The 6,103-nt window shown below is 32.6% G+C and overlaps 1 protein-coding gene across 5 annotated transcripts in view; it reads right to left on the reverse strand.

The window, feature by feature from the left end:
- LOC106458904 (putative fatty acyl-CoA reductase CG5065) overlaps nt 1-2,423 on the reverse strand; it is a 67,989-nt gene extending 65,566 nt beyond the window's left edge. For all 5 annotated transcript variants that reach the window (XR_002610459.1, XM_022385269.1, XM_022385268.1 and 2 more), the window contains exons 1-2: nt 2,310-2,423; nt 1,975-2,050 (exon numbers count right to left, since the gene is read on the reverse strand). The gene's annotated coding sequence lies outside the window, so the exon portion shown is untranslated. The remainder of the gene's footprint in view (nt 1-1,974; nt 2,051-2,309) is intronic.
- Nucleotides 2,424-6,103: the final 3,680 nt, after the last annotated feature.

Raw genomic sequence — 6,103 nt, forward strand, 5'->3', positions numbered from 1 at the left:
CCTCTAACAACTGTTGTCATTTCTCTTCTCGTTCTTCTTGTTTCTTTTGCTGTTCTTGTATTCCTGCCATCAAGTCTGCTATGCTGTAGTTTGATTTGCCGCTTCTCGTTTCAATTTTTTTTGTCCCACTCTCTGACACCAATTTGTTACGTCTCCGTTTGTTAATTGATTTCCCGTAAATTCGTTCCGACGAAACTTTAGCGACACAAGTCCTTACTTAATAAAACTGGCTTATTCTTTCCGAATATAACTTTACGATACACTTAATTTCAACAGTCGCGCTAAAACAAACACTATAACAACGAACGTGCTCAACTTCAATAATACTCTCTGACTGCAGATCAATTACTCACTGTCTACACACACACTGTCACGTCACACCGTGACCATCTTATATATATCAGACCACCCCCAATCTAGTAAATGCTAGAGCACTCCCGAAGGAACAAGATACTTCTAGAAACGTGGCGTGACACTAGTCACGTGACCTCGCTGACGCAACAATACTTTATGTATCTTGGGTGCTCCATATAAATGTCGTTTTATACTGATAGCAGCTTTGTCTACCAAGGTATGGGTTTATAGGTAAATAAACATATTTTTTAGTTGAGGAAACATGGATTTAGGTCAAAATTTATCGTTGAAAAAATTACGAATCATTGTGTGGGAGAAACCCGGTTAATATTAAACTCACTTAAAGTATCTTTTATAAAGGAAGTTTTCTCATGAAAGTTAAAATAGCAGAAGAAATATTAAATATTGAGTAAGGAAACCAGTGAACGTTTCTTCCGATATACAGAGGTCGAGAATTTGTTGGAGGTTGGTGTCATGAAAAATCAAATAGAAAAACCGTGATCGATATAATACTGACACGCCAAAAATAGGCCTGAGCTCCGAATCTTTTAAGTGACGCCTCTAGTTATAAATAAATATACTTGTGGAGACTGTAAGGCCACATACATTGACAAAACTATTCGTCATATTTTAGTACATGTCCACAAATACATGGGAGTGTCCATGAAGACTGGTACTCCTTTTTCAAACCTTTGTAACTCTGCCATCCGAAATCAAAATATAAATTTAATATCTTAGCTTCTGGTAAATTAGACCTAGAACACTTAAGTCGGTTTGTCAAGTTACCTATTAGTTCTGTCCATCTAATTTCTGTTTTTAGGACTACTTATTTCACATAACCTCAAAAAAAGAAAAGAAATATCGCTGTTAATACATATATGTATATGTTTGTGTGTGTGTATCCTTATCTTATACCCATTTTTATTCTGTACGAAACGCTGGAAATAGATTAAGCATAATCTGAAACATTTGTGTAAATATATGTTAATTATCGCATCAATTTTCTTTATTTTTATGTTAAAACTCAATTTTCCTACCAACTAATCAGTCTTCTGATAGTAGTACTACTACTACTATAAAAAATACTAATACTAATTGTAAAATGCCTGTATTGTTTTCTTTCCATAACATCATCTATAATTCTATGACATTAATAACTTACAATGTCTGCTACGAGTAATGTGTATTACTAATTGGTGAATGATTTGTAAAATGGTTAATTGAATATTACACGTCATCAAACACTTGTGTGCCATACTCTTACTCCCACGCTATAGTGTATGTAAGTTCTCAAAAATTAAACTTTATTTTCATCATTAGACATTACGAAGTTTAAATGCTATTTTTTTTCTTTCTGTTACTGTTCTTTTGTTTTTTGTTGCTTAGTTACTTCTAAACTCGACTCGTTAAAACTAAACCTAGTAGTAATAGTACTACCGCGCGAGCACCTGTAATATCGATATCATGCAATTAATAAGTTAATTTTGGGTGTATTTGAACACATTAACTTTCTAATTTACAGCTAAGATACAATTCATAAGCAACATTGAACCACCTTCTGCTAAAGCACAAGTTCAACGTAATAATCCGTAAAGTATCAGGTTACTTAACATTACTCACCAGCTTTTGGTATTCCACACTGATACGTACGACTTTCTACCCAAACCAAACACCGTATTTTCAGAACTAGGCGTCGCTGTGAAGTAGAACAATATAATCACGATCAATTTTTATTTCCGTTCTAAATACCTAAACTGATATGTTTATTCACCTTTAATATTAAATGAAACGAAAAAATGCTTGGGAAAACGTCAGATACAAATATAAGGGGATTTTCTAAAAACAAACAAACTAACATTTATATTGATTGGAAATGAAAAGCAGATTTCTTTGGTAATCGCAATGATTTTAATATTATTATTATTGCAAAAATAGCAAATATTCATAGTACACACTTTTAACTAGCCTCCGATGGCTCGACGGTAAGTCTTAGGTGTTATAACGCAAAAAAAATATTATCTCCGTCTCAACAGTCTAATCCTTGTTCTGGACAATTATCACAGCCGTTCGTCAGTAATATTCCTGAATATCTAGGACTAGCGTGAAGCGCCCTCTAGATAACATCTAAACTACAGCATTAAGAATATAGTTTATAACAGTATATTTTTATTTGCCAAATTTTACTTTTGCTTGAAAATATCGCATTATACTCTCTTACTCATTTTGTTAGGTGCAAGAAAGCCTTAAAAATTAAAATTTGATCTAAAGCGGAAATAAACGCGTTTAAAGTGCATTTGTCGTAACTGTACTAATAAATTTTAGACTGAAGCAGGCAGTAAATATGTATAATATTGTTGAAAAGAACCTAGTTTTACAACTAAATATTTATTCTCCATCGTTTACAAAATCTGGTATACGTTGTTCACATATATAAAATTAGGAACTTAGTTTTTGTTTTGTATTTTTAAAACAAGTGAACAGCTGATGAGAAAATGTTTTAGACTAGTAGTGGAAGGGGCACGAGCACAGATCAAAACTATTCAAAACATCTACTTTAATAGTAACAAATTGGTTGAATCTTAGATGCATACTGTCATAACGTGTTCTTTCGTTGGGCGGGTTCTTTTACATTATTTGGTGAAAATAATGCAAAGCCCAATCCACGAAACAAGAATAGGATTAGCTTATTTCTTCTTTAAGGTTTACTACTGGCTACTATCACAAGTACACAATTCACAAACAACTAACCGATAGAGTAAAATAACAATACATGATAACAAACCTTGATTTGAATACTTCATTAACTTCTCAACCATTTAACAAACTAAAATCTGATTCATTGCTTCACTGATCCTCGTATATATAAACCATTCTTGTCTCTAGATATTTCTCTCGATCTGTGATGTTAACGAACATTCTAAAGATTCTAGTACTACTTTTACAAGCTTTCAAAATCTAATATCATCATCATGTTAGCAGCTTCCTATAACGAACAACTAAATCAAAAATTGAAAATTTAGTTTACAACAATATATAAACCTTATAACTGAAAATTTTGAATGTACTAGTGCTCGTAATATGGTTAATAACTAAAATGTTTTCTCTATCTTTTGAGCAAAATCACATTGGGCTATCTGCTTTTTCTACCAAGGGGAATCGAATCCTGGTTTTTAGCATTGTAATTCTGTAAATAAACTTATTGTTGTCCCACCAAGGAACTAAGAACTAACATCTTACCTTTCAAGAACCACAAGATTCATATCGCTTCAAATCTATACTAATTTCCATACATTTTGCTAGTAGCTTGTCCTAACTTTTCTAAATTCATGCTTAGAATCTTCTAACTAAGCTCAAAATATTTCTAGCTCTCACTTTGACCATGTGTAACCCCATTTAAACTATAGCGTGATAACCAAGCGACAGATCACAAAACTTTGGATTTCTCCCCATTTGTGCTCTGTATACATATTCCACTTTCTCTCATATTTTATATTATTAACGTAGCAATAATTTTCTTTCTTTTTTCTTCGATTTTGCTATGGCAGAGCCCCATAACCCCCTGTCTAAGTTAAGTTAAAAATTAACCTTAGGAGTTACTCTCTATGCATGAATCAGGTGAAGATGTTATTATCTTGAGAATAAAGATGCTTCTTGATTTTTCAATTCAATTTGTGATTAGTTAGCTTTATAAAAAATGTGGATAGTAATAACAGTTTTGACCTTTGAAAAAAAAATTTTTTTTTTGCTTTTACGGAACCAAAACTTCCCAGAGAAGTATTTTCTAGGTTTCTTTGTTTTGCTTCAGATTAATTCGTCCTGTCGACTGTGTGTTTTACCATTAATTTTCAGTCTAACAACCCTAAAAACCTAACAGTCAATAAGAACTAGAGTTTAATTTTCAATAATTGCAGTTCTTGTATTCAAGAAATACAGTTTTTATTCATTTACTTAGATCCAAGGATTTTTTGTTTTAAATCAATTATCCTGCTGCTCATTGCAGCCTGTTTCTATTTTTATTTTCATATTTATCTTTATCAAAGAAATATTTGTTTTCTTTCATATTTAAAACAACCCCCTCAGTGGCACAGTAATATGTCTGCGAGCTTACAATGCTAGAAACCGAATTTCGATACCCGTGGGAGGTAGAGCACAGATAGCCCATTGTGTATCTTTGTGCTTAACCGCAAAAAAAAAAAAGAACAAAATTTAAAGTAAGACTTCTCTCTTTTATTCAACCAACAACAAATCTCTGCACTTGTACGACATTGTGATATTTTCAGATAAACTGGTTTTCCAACAAATGTCAGATAGATCCATTTAATGACTGGAAGATCGAACAAATATTTACAGAGTAATAGTAACCTGAATTTGAAAACCCAACTGAGTTTTAAGCTATGTGAGAAGTAAAAAACTGGATACATATGACATTAAGTGGAATAATCTTTATTACAAAAACAACAAACTACTGGACATATGTATAAATCTACAGCTTCCTTTCATCAAGATAAATCTTTGTAGAACTCTGTACACGAGGAAAATCAAGTATAATTAAGAAATAATACAAGTTCTGCTCTTGCAAGAAACCTTCTATTCTTTCTTTGCAATAGCCTCATCACATGATTGGTCATTTTTGTACAGCTATGGCATACAGACATTACCTACTCAGCCAAAGACAGGACAATGTAATCGTTGATCGATCGAACACTTAAGCAAAGTTTGCTCCAACATCCATGAAAGAAAAGCAGATGTATTTACTATTGAGAATAGCGAAAATGTAAAGGCAACTAGAACAAAACAATTTCAGTGGTCTTCTGGACCATGTTTTATGCCATAACTGCATAGAAATAAACTAAACAAAAATTAAAAATTACTACGCTTTTCAAAATGCTGGAAAAACATTTGAGATACCTGCATATCACGCTTTCTTTCTTATCTCTGTTTCAGGCTCGTCCTCAAGCCAACAAAATACTACTTAATAAGTTAAGATGATTAAAAGAAAATCCTTTTCATTTGTATGTTTAATCACCATAAAACACAAACAGAGAAATACCCTGTGTTTTGTATATATATAATACAATCCAAAAGGGAAAATCCTTAAACATAAAATGACCTTTTACCAACGAAATAAAGAATAATACCCTTTAACATAGAATATATGAATAATACCTTTTTAAGGCCCGGCATGGCTCGACTCGCAATCTGAGGGTCGCGGGTTCGAATCCCCGTCACACCAAACATGCTCGCCCTAACGTGGGTGCGTTATAATGTGACGGTCAATCCCACTATTCGTTAGTAAAAGAGTAGCCCAAGAGTTGGCGGTGGGTGGTGATGACTAGCTGCCTTCCCTCTAGTCACACTGCTAAATTAGGGATGGCTAGCGCAGATAGCCCTCCTGTAGGTTTGCGCGAAATTAAAAAAAAACAAAACAAACAATACCTTTTTAATACAGAAATTCAATACACAAGTACACACACAAATACAAAAATGTTATTTAACAAAGGAAGTGATGTACATACCAAAATAAAAAATCATTTTTACACTTATTGCCTACCCTCTTTATAAAGTGTAGTTTAACAAACTATTCATGAAAATGACAAATATAAAACCCTTTAATGAAGAAATACATTTGATACATAATGAAATAATAAAAATCCCATTCATCAAAAATCAAACCCTTTGCATTAATAAAAACGCAAACCGCCAAAGTACAAAAACAGAAAAACCTTCCCGATAAACAACATTACCATAA

This window comes from Limulus polyphemus, unplaced genomic scaffold (genome assembly GCF_000517525.1).
Source record: "Limulus polyphemus unplaced genomic scaffold, Limulus_polyphemus-2.1.2 Scaffold532, whole genome shotgun sequence".
Lineage (NCBI taxonomy): Eukaryota > Metazoa > Arthropoda > Merostomata > Xiphosura > Limulidae > Limulus > Limulus polyphemus.